The sequence below is a fragment of the Myotis lucifugus genome, unplaced genomic scaffold (assembly GCF_000147115.1).
Source record: "Myotis lucifugus unplaced genomic scaffold, Myoluc2.0 scaffold_8, whole genome shotgun sequence".
Taxonomy (NCBI): domain Eukaryota; kingdom Metazoa; phylum Chordata; class Mammalia; order Chiroptera; family Vespertilionidae; genus Myotis; species Myotis lucifugus.
The window spans coordinates 11,240,068-11,254,942 of NW_005871056.1; positions in this window are offsets into that span (position 1 = coordinate 11,240,068).

Here is a 14,875-nt window from a genome sequence, read left to right on the forward strand (position 1 = left end):
ACTTGACCTATTTACTTTGAGTGCATCAGATGCTTTTTAATGCTTAAATGTATTTAGTATGCCTTTTTGGCAGAAGATACACTATTTAAAAAATGTTTATCTAAGATTTATTAGATCAGATTGTTTGAATCCTAAAATATTTTTTTCTGTGAGTGTTAATTACTTTATTCAGCAGTACATAGTACATATCTGAGTTGTAGGGCACTAGCTCATTGGACCGTGAATTGGACCTAGGCTGTGAATGGAATGCAAAAGTTCCTTACTAGTTTATCCTAAAGTGTAACTAAGCAATCGTCGTTTTTTAGACCCCTGTATTAGAGGATTATAGAAGTTTAGGGCTGGAAGATAGAGAATGTCTCTTGTTTTTTCCCCTCATTTTACAAATAAAGTCGACAATCAGAGAGTTCAGACAGTTAATGACCTGTGGACACTAGTTCACTAGTATTATCGAAGTTCTTTCTAAAATGCTACGTAGGATGAATTCATTAGTACTAATGTTGCAAATGTACTGCATTTAATATATGAAGATTACACTGCCTATCTAGTGATATATTCAATGGTAATAGATTTTTGTTGTGCTATCAACACACTCTCGTCTGTTCCTTTTTAAGAATTTTGTGAAGTGGTTAGGATTACTGATGAGACGGACTATGATTGTGACTTGAGTGGAGATTGAGCCTGGATGCTTCCCTATTTGTGTCATACTCTAACAGCTGTTTTTAGTCCTGACTGCCCATCAGCATCACCTGTGAATTTAAATTCTGATACCCATGCTCTACTCCAGACGTACTGAATCAGAATTTCTGGGGTGGTACCTGGACATCTGTAGGTTTAAAACCTTCCACAGAGGGAGCTAATGGGCAGCTAGGATGGCAACTCTCTGCTTTTGTCAGTTGAACAGACTAGCCACAAATTACCTGAGTGGCAGCAACCTGCTGTGTGCATGACCATTTAAAGGGGACCAATAGAAAGTTTGGTGTGATCACAAGGAGGTTTTAATTTGTTTATTTTAAAAAAGATTTATTTATTTGATTGATTAGGTAATACAAATACTTGTTATAAGATACAAAAGGGTATACACTGAAAAGTAAGTTTTCTTATTTCTGTTGTCCCCCTAACCATTCCCTCTTCAGAAACAAGCATTACCAGTTTTTTGTGTGATCTTTACAGAGATTATTTAATATTTACACGCATAAATGTATGAGTATCGCACCATACAAGTAATAGCAAAATATACACATTATTTGCATCTTGCTTCTTTTCTTTTTCGTTCTTCCTTTGGTTAATCCTCATCTGAGGATATTTTCTCCATTGCTTTTCAGAGAGTGTGGCATGAGAGAGAGACATCGACTGGCTGCCTCCCACATGTGCCCCGATGGGGCAGGGAGTGAACTGGCAACCCAGGCATGTGCTCTTGACCAGGAATTGAACCCGTGGGCCAATGCTCTAAACACTGAGCATACTGGCAAGGACTTGCTTTTTTATACTTAACAATAGTAGTTTGATGATTTTTCATCTATCTATCTAGGGAGCTGCCTCATTTTTAATAGCTGCATAATATTCCATCATCTGGATATACCCCAGTTGATTTAACCAGTCCCCTATGATGTTCATTTAGGTTGTTTCTATTCTTTGCTATTACAAACATTACTACAATAAATAACCTCATATGTATGTCATTTTTAATATGAGTGTATGTGCCTGTCAGTAGAATAAATTCCTAGATTTTATGAATTTAATTGATGAATTGAATGGTATGTGCATTTTTATTTGGAAGGACAATGCCAAGCTGCTTTTCTTGGAAACTATAGCAATTTATGCTCCTACCAGCAATGTATGAATGCCTATTTCTTTACACCCGCATAATGTGTATTTTCAAACTTCTTGATCTTTACTAGTCTGTAAGATGAAAAGAAATGTCTAGTTTGTAGTTTTAATTTGCACTTCTTCTAAATGAGGTTAAGGATCGATTCTTTTTTTTTTTTGGCTTCATATTTTTAAGAACCATTATTCCATTTTTGTGTGTGTGTGTGAACTTGTCTGTCTATTTCTTTTGTCCTTTTTTCTACTGGCTTATTATTTTTACTGGTTGTGGGAAAGCTTTATGCAACAAGGAAGCTATATATATATATTTTTTTTTTTTTTTTTTAAAGGAAAGCTCTGACTGATGCCTGCATTTATTCTTGAGAACTTGATTGTGAGACCAAGTGAGGGCAATCAGTTGTTGATTTCATCTTTTTATGTAATTTCTGATATTAGAATAGAGATGGAGAAAGAACTGTTTAGGAAAGGTAAGTGAAGACTTATAAACTGGAGTTAAAAGATAAACAATAGCTTGGGAGAAAATACTTGCAGCAAATCCTACAGACAAAAAGAAAACATATAGCACTTATTCTGTGCCAGCCACTTTTAAAACACTTTAAGCATATTAACGTATTTAATCCTCACAGTAATTATAAGTACAGTCATTGTCCACATTTTGCAGATGAAGAAACTGAGGCTCAGAATAGCTAAACTAAGTAACTTGACCAAGATCAGTTAGTGAGTGTTGGAACTGTTATTCAAACTGGGCAGGCTGGCTCTATAGTCCATCCTGTTACTCTGAACATACTGTGCTATACTGCATCTGTCTTTATTAGTGTCTATGATATATAAAAAGTTCTTGCAAACTTTAAAAAGGAAAAGGCCATTAGAAGAATAAAGGATCTGACTAGGCATTTCACAGAAAAGGAGATACAAAGGGTTAGGAAACAAAGGAAAATACTGGTAAGATTTAACAGAATTTAACCAGGGAAATACAAATTTTAAAAAGTCGCAGAATTTGTTAATTTCAGTTTGTGAAAACAGAATTTGTTAATTTCAGTTTTTGGTGAGGATTTATGGACAAGGTACTTTCCTCACTGTTGCTGTAAATTTAAATGGTAAAGCAGTGTTGGAGAGCATTTTTTTAAAAATATATTTTATTGATTTTTTACAGAGAGGAAGGGAGAGAAATAGAGAGTTAGAAATACCGATGAGAGAAACATTGAGCAGCTGCCTCCTGCACACCCCCTACTGGGATTGTGCCCGCAACCAAGGTACATGCCCTTGACCGGAATTGAACCCGGGACCCTTGAGTCTGCAGGCCGACGCTCTATCCACTGAGCCAAACCAGTTAGGGCTGGAGAGCATTTTGACAGTATCTGTTAAAAATTTAAATGTATATACCCTATGCATTTTTATGTCTACATATCTACCTTACAGAAACACTTGTACATTTGCAGAAGAGACATATACAGAGATGTTTAATGTTGCCTTGGTAAAACAAAGCAATTAGAGACAACTTAAGTGTCCATCAGTAGAAAATAGCTAAATAATCTATATAATAAAAGTCTAAGCGACCGTTATGGCAGAACGACCAGACCAACCAGTCGCTATGATGAGCACTGACCACCAGGGGGCAGATGCTCAACGCAGGAGCTGCCCCTTGTCAGTGTGCTCCCACGGGGAGCTCTGCTCAGCCAGAAGCCGGGTTTATGGCTGGTGAGCGCAGCAGCAGTGGCGGGAGCCTCTCCCGCCTCCGTGGCAGTGCTAAGGAGCAGCGAGTCAAGCGGTACAGAGCAGGGAGCAGGCGGGCAGTAAGGAGCAAGGGATCCTGGATTGCGAGGGTGGACATCCCCCAAGGAACCCTGGACTGCAAGAGTGTGCAGGCCGGGCTGAGGGACATCTCCCCCCCCCCACCACACACACACACACACACACACACACACACACACACACAGTGCACAAATTTTGTGCACTGGGCCTCTAGTATATTCATAAGTATCTTTTATAGTAGCTAAAAAAAAATGAGGTGTATCTATAGTATGCAAAGAAACAACTTTGACATATTGTTGAGTTAAAAAAAGCAATTTGTCAGAGTCATATGTATAGTATCATGTGTTTTGTTTTTTCTATATGTATATGAGAAATGCACAGAAAGAGGTTTTAAAAGATGTATGACATTGGTTACCTCAGGGGTGGACAAAGGAAAATTAGCCTTACTTACATGGTTTAATTTTCTATAGTGTATATTTGTGTATTAGCTGTGTTATAAAAAATGACCATTTGTATAAATGAATTTGATAAAATATTAAGCTGTGAGAGCCTCTCGCTCTACTGTTGAAGAATATCCTATCTGCAAAAATAGGGGTAACCAAGTGTTAAGCTTCCTAACATTTTAAGTGCACATAGAAATAAAGTCAACTTCTCTGTCAAGATTTGGGGTAACTTTATTTCCTATATTTTGCCTATTTTCACCATTTGTGTTCAAAAAGTTGACTAAAAAGCCAATGTTTTGTTTCAGAGAAATGAAGTAAAAAGAATAATCTTGATCCTTTAAAATATTAAAACATTTGTGTGAATGTTTTGAATTTGGACAATCTTATTTTAGATAACATTTTCTTAGGATGAGGAAATGAACTAACATTTATTGGGTATTTACTCTTTTCTAGGTACTTGTTAGGCTACTTTTGCAAATTGTTTCTTTAATCCAATTTTGTAAAGAAGAGTGTTATTTTCCTCTTTTAGTGAAGAAGAAGCAGACAGAAAGGTTGTTTGTTCAGGATGTACAGCTGCAGAGCCAGGTTTTCAGAAGGTCTTTAAGTTGCCTATCAGAAGGTATATTGGAAAGAACTGATGAGTACATTTCTCTTGTCAAGAAGTTGACAATTATCCCTAAATTGGTTATGATCTAATGTAATGGATAGTCAATAAAATTAGAATGTTGAAATGCTTTATCTTTAGTCCTGTTTTGGGGATTGACATGCACACAAAAATGTTACTCTTCTTTCTGCCTATTTTCATGTGGGTTTGTCATGCTAGAACACATATACACACAGAGACACGCATTCACCTATACACATTTTTTATATCTAGGTACCACTTTTTTTTTTTTGAAAAGCAGTAGGTCATAATGAGTCCCCATTTGGCTCCCTGGATGCTGTTACCAGGAATAGTGGCCATATTCCATATATGGCCTGTCCATGGAGCCCTTAGTTCTGGCTTTTGTTTGCTTGCCCTATGAGGCCCTCTTGGTCAGCTTAGGAGCCTTGCTAAACTTCATGTAGCTGCAGGAACCTTTGGCCTATCCTAGGAGAGAGTCTTACCATTTGTGCTTCAGAGTTTGGTTTGCTATTTGAGAAGGGGGCTGTAGGAAGCTTAGGGATCAACACACGTTCAAAACCGAAACAGGAAGTGGGCAAGGCAAACCACAGGAAGATCCTGCCTGCATCTTGGTGACGTATCTGTATAACCCATGGACGCTTCCTGGCAATACCTTGTGAAACTTGCCTTTTTATGTACAGTGGTTTCCTAACTTCTTGTTCTGCACTAAGCTTCAGTCAAAGGTGATTAATACAATAGCAATATAGATAACTGTGTAATTATTGTGCACATGACATGTACTAAAGAACTGGCCCCTAACTATGCTCTGTAGACTTTCCCACTGAGGAGTTGCATCTTACCTAGTAGGACATTTTTAAGGAGTTGCTGTAACTTATGCTCTAACTTTGACTTCATGTATTGTCAAGAATTGTACGTATTGTTCAGGTTTTATAGCTATAAAACAGTTCTTTGTTCGCTGAGTTTAGGCCAACCACCTACATTATGCTGGATTCCTAGAGTCCTTTGCCCACTCAGGTGCTTGCTCTGTGGTGTTACCTTGATTTTAGGCACCTTGATGATTGCATGGTACCTATTTCCATGATGGAATAGGGATTGTTATGATTTAGTAAGGGGTGCTTATCTGCAGTTTCTCTCAGAACCATGTTGCCAGGTCTTTGATTATTAAAGAGAAACCAGAAATACTGTATATATATTATTAACTCTCCCAATTTCTAGATGTTGGCTGCATTTTTTTTTTAATACTAAGCAGGCCAAGCAAATCTCTGGCTACCTAACCCCCAATTTGTGTCCTCTAAAATAGTTCAAATCCCTCATTTTAGAGATGTGGAGCCTGAGCTATAGAAAGGCCAGGTGTTTTTCCACATATTTCTTAAAATAGAAATGTATTACTTCTGAAATAAGAATCTAATTTTTTACAAATAAATGAGCTCCTCTGGTGTATCCAGTTGTTAAATAACGGATTATCTTTGGTTAGGACTAAATGGCTTGGGTAAAGGGAATTGTGTGCAGATGCTAACTTTTAGGAATCTCTAACCAAGGAAGGGTACTACTACTACTATTCACTGAGTGCTCACTCTGTTCTAGGCATTGTGGTAAGTGCTTTACCTCAGTTAATGCTCACAGCAACCCTGTAACATAGTTACCCCTTTTTATAGAAGAGTTTGAGATTAAAGACATAAGATGAAGTACAAAGATTATATTGAAACTCAAATCTCTGTCTCCAAAATGAATTCATGTAACTTGCTATACTTTACCAATACTGATATGTTTTCAGAATCATGTGCCCCTTTTATTGCAAACATTTCAATTAAACTTTATAAGAAAATTTGAAAGACCTTATGATGTGTTAACGTTACATAGGATTGTCTTGTTTATGTATAATAAGAGAGCATAACAGCTATTAATTTAATTTAGAATTAAATTTTAATTTTACTCTAAACTTGTCAACACCAAGACTGTATTATATTTTAAGTGTACATTTACTTCATATTTCACTACTTTTGTGTGTGTGAATTTAAATAATAAAGTTTGCATGTTTTTGTATCTTTTCCCCATCTAAAGTTCCATTCCTCCATTTAAGTTGATATTCCTGTTATTAGAACATCATCTCCTGAGTCACTTAAGCCAAGTTATTCTATCTCTGTAGTATCTCTTCCATTTTTCTTTTCCGCCCATTGCCTGTTCATTACTTTAGTTTAGGCCATTTGACTGTCAGAGTGATTTCTCTGAAGCATAGTCCTAACCACACAAACTTTCAGTGTGACCTTTCTTGCTTACTGAATACTGTTAAAACTCTTTAGATTAGCATTTCAGGACCTGTTTGATTCCACCCTTCCTTTACAATCTTATTCCTTCTTAGTCCCCTTTCAGCTCCCTTTATGCTTTAACCCAGTGGTCGGCAAACTGCGGCTCGAGAGCCACATGTGGCTCTTTGGCCCCTTGAGTGTGGCTCTTCCTAAGCCTTAGGAGTACCCTAATTAAGTTCATAACAATGTACCTACCTATATAGTTTAAGTTTAAAAAATTTGGCTCTCAAAAGAAATTTCAATCGTTGTACTGTTGATATTTGGCTCTGTTGACTAATGAGTTTGCCAACCACTGCTTTAACCAATTTGTACTATTCACTGCCTCTTTGAAGGTGCTCCTGCTGTTTCCAACTCCAGACTGTGTCCTCTTACTTCTGGAATATTATCCCTCCATCCTCAGTTTCTATACTTTGGGGGGGAAAACCAGTTGGAAGAAGTTATTGTGAAGATTAAGTGAAGTAACATATATGAAGTCCCTAAAAAAAAAAAATCTATGTGTAGTGTATGTATTAACTTATTCAGTAAAGGGTAGCTATTTTTTACGATTTAGCTTTCCTCCCACGTCAATCTTTGTGTTTACGGTTATCTTGTCCAGGATCCTGGCCTTTTGCAATTTCTCTTGGGGTTTAATCTAATCCTACTGAGATCTGTCTTGGCTCTTATCCCTGTTCTTAAGTTATCCTTTGAATAGACTTGGGCCTACAGGATCTCTTAGGATAATTTCAGAAAGGAATAGCTGTCTGTGCCTCTCAGCACTTCTCTATTCAGAAAGACTAAGCTTTGATTTTTGTCAAATCACCTTACCAGATATGTAAATGAATTTTTAAAATTTTATAAAAAGAAACGGTAATACCTCACAAGATTGTTGTATAGATCTAATGAGATATTTGAGAAAATGTTTAGCATTAATCTTGGAGTATCCAGCTACTTGATAAATATTTATTTTCCTTTCTTACTTATCCCAGTAGTGTCTTTCTCTAGGACACACAGAAACATACATACAAACCTACAGATATAAATGCATGCGTATATTTCCCCCCAAACATACACAAAAGCACATATGTGCATACTAGCACACATGTCCAGAAGCATATATACCAGATCTGTACCCAGTAGCCTAACACTTGAAATTCTAGTCCTAGGTAAAATTTATATGTATTTACTATCTGGCGACCTTTATATACTAGTAGAATCATTGATCTTGTACACAGAAAGTTGGCCATTTTTCAGTTTCTGTTCATCTGTTATCAGTTTTGATTCCCAGTGGTGTTTATCTTCTTAGTTTAAATTGTTTACTTTTTGACAATGACCAAAACCTACTATTTTCTAGAAAATATGTACTTGTCTCCCCTCTTTCTTCAGGTACTTATGCAGAAGTTTCCTTTTCAATGGAGTCTTCCTTGGTTCCCCCTTCCTCTGCCTTTCATGTGGTGTCCATTCCTGCTTAACCCTTAGTAGTAACATACCATTCTTATTTATTTATCTTATTTGTTGTCTGTCTGTCCACTTATGTTAGCTCAATAAAGATACAATTTTGTCTTTTTTTCTCACTGTTGTATCTCTAGCATATTAATAGACCTAACTCAGTAAGTATTTGGATGTGTGGATTTCTGGATTTGCTTGTTTGTTTTCAATATAATAACTCTGTGTTAACATTATGAAGATTATTATAGTTAGTGCTTTAGGTAACTGTATATAGGAAACATTTTTTTTAACCTTTGGAGCAGTGACATAGACCAACTTACATCAACTGGAAAAAAGAAGCTTATATGCAATTTTGTAATTTGTGATATGATAGTAGAACTCTTTTTTTGCCCATGTTAAAGTTCTAAACACATACTCTTATACTTATTCAGTAGATATTTCAATATCTGTTATTAGCTAAGCATGGTTCTAAGAATTGATCCTTTCCCTTAAGAAGTTTATTATTTAGTGAAGAGACACATAGCAGTTCCTTCTCATCTCTACTAACTCAAAATGATGGAAACCTCTGAGAGGCTCCATCTTCAAATCTCTTTACTTTTCTGTCCATATTTACTCTCCTTGTGATCTTGTATAGTCTTATGGTTTTACAAATATTATGTACTTCCTGATGATTTTCAAATTTTATCTCCATCCAGGACTTTTTTGCCCTATTTTTTAATTGCTTGATTTGAGAGAGAGAGAGAGAGAGAGAGAGAGAGAGTGAGCAGATGGGGGGGGGGAGAGAGAGAGAGAGAGAGAGAGAGAGAGAGAAAGAGAGAGAGAAACATTGATTTGTTGTTCCACTTATATATTCATTGGTTGATTTTTGGATGTGACCACAACCTTGGCACATCGGGATAATGCTCCAACCAACTTTGCCCTCTTGACATCTGCACTTGGATAGCTAATAGACATCTCAGATTTAATGTGCAAACTCTTTATAATTTTTTTTTTATTGATTTCAGAGAGGGTGAGGAAGAGAGAGACATAGAAACATCAGTGATGAGAGAGAATCATTGATTGGCTGACTCCTGCACGCCCCGTAATGGGAATCGAGCCTACCACCCAGGCATGTGCCCTGACCTGGACTTCCTGGTTCATAGGTCGATGCTCAACCACTGAGCTATACCAGCCGGGCCCCAGTACAAACTCTTGGTCCCTCTCCTCCAACAGGAGGCTCCTCCCTCTGGAAATGGCATCTCTGTTCATCCAGCTGCTCAGGCTGAAACTCTAGGAAGTCATCCTTGACCCCTCTTTCTCTCACACCTACATCCAAAATAACAAAAATCCTGTTGGCTCTATCTTCAATATGTATACTCAGTTGACCACCTCTCTCCATGTCAGGACTGCCTTCCACCCCAGCTTATATCTAATCATGATTATTACAATAGCCTATCTAGTCTTCTGCCTCCACCTTTTCCCTTCTGCAATGAGTCTTCTAAAACAAAAGTTAGCCCTAACCGGTTTGGCTCAGTGGATAGAGCGTCGGCCTGCGGACTGAAGGGTCCCGGGTTCGATTCCGGTCAAGGGCATGTACCTTAGTTGTGGGCACATCCCCAGTGGGAGGTGTGCAGTAGGCAGCTGATCGATGTTTCTCTCTCATCAATGTTTCTAACTCTATCCCTCTCCCTTCCTCTCTGTAAAAAATCAATAAAATATATTTAAAAAACAAAACAAAAGCAAAAGTTAGATGGTGCCATTCTTCTGTTCAAAATCTTTCAATAGCTTTCCATCTCACTCAAAGGCTTTCTATTGGCCTATAAGACCTATTTAACTTACTTCTTTCCCCACCCCTACCTCATCTCTTACCATTTCCTCCCTCTTTCCACTTGGCTTATTGTTTTAGTCATACTGGCTATTCCTTCAGTGTGCCAAATTATCCTGTCTCAGAGCCTTTACATATTTTATTCTTTTTGCCTATTCATCCCTTTCCTCAGATATCCACGTGGTTCATTAACTTCCTTCAGGTATATGCTCAAATGCCTTAATAGAAAGGCCTTCCCCGATTCCCTGTATAAAATAACAGTGCTCTCCTCCCATTCTCTACCCTCTGGGCCTGGCACTCTCTAACCCTCTTACCCTACTGTATTTCTTCCATGGCAATAAATATTATTTATTTACTTGTTTAAGAGTTTATGATGTTTGTTTCCCCTGCCTAGATTATACAACAGTTCTGTGTGGGCAGAGATCTATTTTTATTCATTGTTATATGCCCAGCATTTAGAAAAGTTCCTGGCATGTTGTAGGCACTTAATAAATATTTGCTGAATGAAATATAACAAGTGCAATACAATATGATTATTATAGTAGAAGTACATATGAGGAAATAACGAAAGAGTGACATGACTACCTAGGAATTGAGGGAAGACTTTATGAGGATGCCCTTAAACATCTTTTTTGGGGGGGAAGCAGGTAACAGCATTCCATGCAATGAAAATAACATTGCAGATGTACGGAGGCATGGGAGAATATAGTTGAGTACTGCTAGAGCATAACTTGTGGAGGTAAAGATTAAGTAAGTAGAAGAGGCCAAATGTGTAGTAGATGGTGTCAGATTATGAAGGGTTCTTATGCCAGACTAAGGAATTTTAGATTTCATTCTGCAAAGTGGGTAGTGTGGCACCATTAAAGATTTTTGAGCAAGGGGTGATACATATGTTTACATATTAAAATGGTAACTGGCAACAGTTCGACAGATGGGGAGCCAAGCTAAACAGGGCATTTTATTTAAGCTATATATGATGTTGCAAGCTATGTATGGTGCAGAGAAACAATTACTATCACATGAGTAGGCAAGAGGCTGTTTCATTTTATGGTTGGACAAAAACCACTGATGTGTAGTGTGAAGGTGTACTTGGTATACTTGCAGTACATCTATGAGGGAGAAGAAATGCCCTGTGGAGATTAGTTTGCTCATCTCTCAAAATCCATGCTTTAGGAATTTTTTAAAAAATTTAGTTAACAATTATATAAGTCATAATGTAGACTAGAAAAGATCTTAAGGAGTACCATTTATGAATTCAACAAGAAAGGATGTTGTTACACAATAAAAGGTATTGAGCTTGAAAGCCAGCTTCCTTTCTTCATAGAGGAACAGTTGTTTTGTCAATAATATACCTCCTGATCTTGATTCACTGTTGAAGGAAATAGTGACATTTGAAAATATAATCAGGTCTATACTATTTGGTGTAGGGCCAATACATCTGCTTTTGTAGACAAATAGCTTCCTTTGCATATTGCAGTACTCTGGCATGTGCAGAATTTTTTAAATGAGGGATAAGCTAAAAACATTTCTTTCATTCAAATGCAATTAAAAACCACTTCCATTATTTCATTTGTCTTGCTTAAGTGTCCTATCTCAGCAATATATTGAATGTCTGGAATACTTTAATCTTATTACTTTAAAACATGATGTGTATAAATTTAAGGATAAGATAGAGGTACCCAGGCCAGATAGCTCATTTGGTCTGATATGCCAAGGTTGTGGTTCGATCTCCAGTCAGGGCACATACAGGAATAAACTAATGAATGCATAAATAAGTGGAACAATAAATCTCTCTCTGTCTCTCTGTCCTTTCCTCTTTCTCTCTCTAAAATCAATCAATGAAAACTTTTATGTTAGAAAAAATAATATTTTTTTAAAAGATGGAGGTACCAAAATGGTGCATATGGTTTGAATGTTGAAAAGTTGATACTCCCAGATTCATGGAAACATGACACTATATTATTGAGCCTATTTTAAAAACCACATCCAAATGCTGCAGTAGGAAATGAAGAAATGTTTGTCAGAGACAGATACAACAGTACAGAGAATTAAGATCCATCTGTCTCCGTTTCCCAGGTTGAAGCATTTACCATTGGATCATGCTGTGCTATTCAACTCACTATCTACTGGAACAATAAAAGTCGTTTTTAGTAAGATATTGCTCTGTCATTTCTGAGTCCAAGTTTGATCCAGATAGCCACATCTAGCTGAAAGATTTCCCAAACTCTGATGACTAGGAATGTAGGATGGAATTTTCTAATTTGTTTAGAAATAAAGGGCAAGAATAGAAACTAGTCTAGGGTTAAGTTTATAGAATCAGCTCTAGCTAGTTTAAGCAGAAAGAGATTTAGTAAAATATTTTAAGTGGCTTATAGAATTGTTGGAAAGACTGTGGAAACGGATTCGATGTTGAATTTTCAGCAATGACATTCAGAAGTCACAATGCAACTGGACCACCAACAGAGTTACTATCTCTTTTAGGATTAGAAAGGTGCCTGCAGAATTGGGAAGCTGTAATTTTTAGCTGTTTGTCTTACAACCTTGCTGCCTCTGCATGATCAGGAATCTGCCACTCTTAGGAAATAACCATCAGCAAGCAGCCATCTTCATCAGTAATCTGTTGTCACTACAGTTGGCTCTAGAACCAAGCTACACCTACTACAACCTGTATGATAGAATGGATGCCTTGTGCCTTTCTTCTTGATACCTATGAAACCTGTAACTAGACACAAGGACTTCTGCAAATGTCACTGCAGAAAATCTGGACATCTTCATGACAGTGCTTGTCAGTAGAAGCAGCCTAAATGCAACTTCCCTTCTCTTCTGTCCTCCAAATTTCTAATGAGTGCATCTGATTGGTAGAATTTAAGTCACATCCACAATCCTAACTGCAAGAGAGGCTGGGAAATGTAGTTTTTAGCTTTCTAGTTTCTGCAGTGCATAAAGTCATACACCAAAGGACATTGGAATGGATGAAGAATACTGATCCACCATATGTACCACAGATATAGATCCTGATTCTCTTTAAGGATAGCCACCATTGAATGGGCTATGGATAAATTGAGATAATACCGTCAAATGTTGAGAAATGTATAAGTATTTGTTTTTGTTTATGTATATATATGTATATGTATGTGTGTGTGTGTGTGTATATGTGTGTGTATATATATATATATATACATAGAGAGAGAGAGAGAGAGAGAGAGAGAGAGAGAGAGACTGACTTAAAAGAGGAAGGGAAAGGGAGAAAAAGATAGAAACATCAATGATGAGAATCATTGATTGGCTGCCTCATGCGTGCCCCACACTGAGGACTGAGCCCGCAACTCGGGCATGTGCCTTGACCAGAAATCGAACCATGACCTTCTGGTTCATAGGTCGATGCTCAACCACTTAGCCACACTGGCTGGGCTATTTGTTTTTTTAGTGTGTGTGTGTGTGTGTGTGTGTGTGTGTGTTATATCTCCTATATAATGAAAGCCAAATATGCAAATCGACCAAACAGTAGAACAACCAGTTGGCGGGGGGGGGGGGGGGAGGGGGGGCAGCGAGCAGGTGGTGCCAGGCCAGCCAAGACGGGTGCCAGGGGGCAGAGGGAGGGGGCGGCGGGGCGGAATGGGGCGGGGCCACTGGCCGGTGCCATTCTCCGATCGCCCCACCGGTTGCTTCCCGCAGAGGGAGGCCACCGGGCGGTGGTGGTGGCAGGGTGATGGTGGGTGGGGCTGGCCAGTGAGCAGGTCACTTCTCACAGAGAGAGACTAGACTGGGGAGTGGGCCTAAGCTGTCAGTCAGACATCCCATGAGGGCTCCCGGTCTGCAAGAGGGTACAGGCTGGGCTGAGAAATTTTCGTGCACTCGGGCCTCTACAATTTGCATAATAGGCTTTTACATACATATATTTTTTTTTAAATTTAATTATAGAGAGGCAGGGAGAGGGGGAGAGAGAGATAGAAACATCAATGATGAGAGAGAATCATTGATTGGCTGCCTGCTGCACACCTCCACTGCATCCCAGGCATGTGCCCTTGACCAGAATTGAACCCCGGACCCTTCAGTCTGAGGCCAATTCTCTACCACTGAGCAAAACTAGATAGGGCTGTTTTTTAGGATATTTTTGTCTTTTTATGGTGAAAAAAATTTTAATATACCTAAAATTGGTGTTCCACCTATATTTAGTGGCTTATGGATGCCAAAAGTTTTCTCACATTTAAGGTGTGGGTAATAGATGAAAAGCCTGAACGAGGGAGTAAGAGAAAATCAGGAGTGGGTTCCCTAACCTGAGGCTAGATCAGTGCTATCAAATACTGAAGCATGGTTAAATAAGGTAGGAACTGAAAAGCAATCATTTGATTTGGTAGTACTTAGTATTATTGTTCTTGAAGGATCTAGTTAAGAAATACCACAAATTGCAGGTTTAGGCTATGAGTAGGAGCAGAGTTTATAGAATAAGTTTTCAAGAAGCTTGCCTTTTAAGGAGCAGTAGTTTTGTTTTGTTGTTTTTTGGTTTAATGCACTTGCTTATTTATATACCATAATTAACTAGAACTAGTGAGGCTCAAAGCAAATGCACATGCAAGACTAGTACAATCTTCCAAATTTCCTTAGTTTTCTCTTTTTGTGTAGCTTGATGTAAAGTGTGTGCTATGAAGATAATCTCCTTTTGCTTAGAGATATAATGGGTACAATATTATTTTTC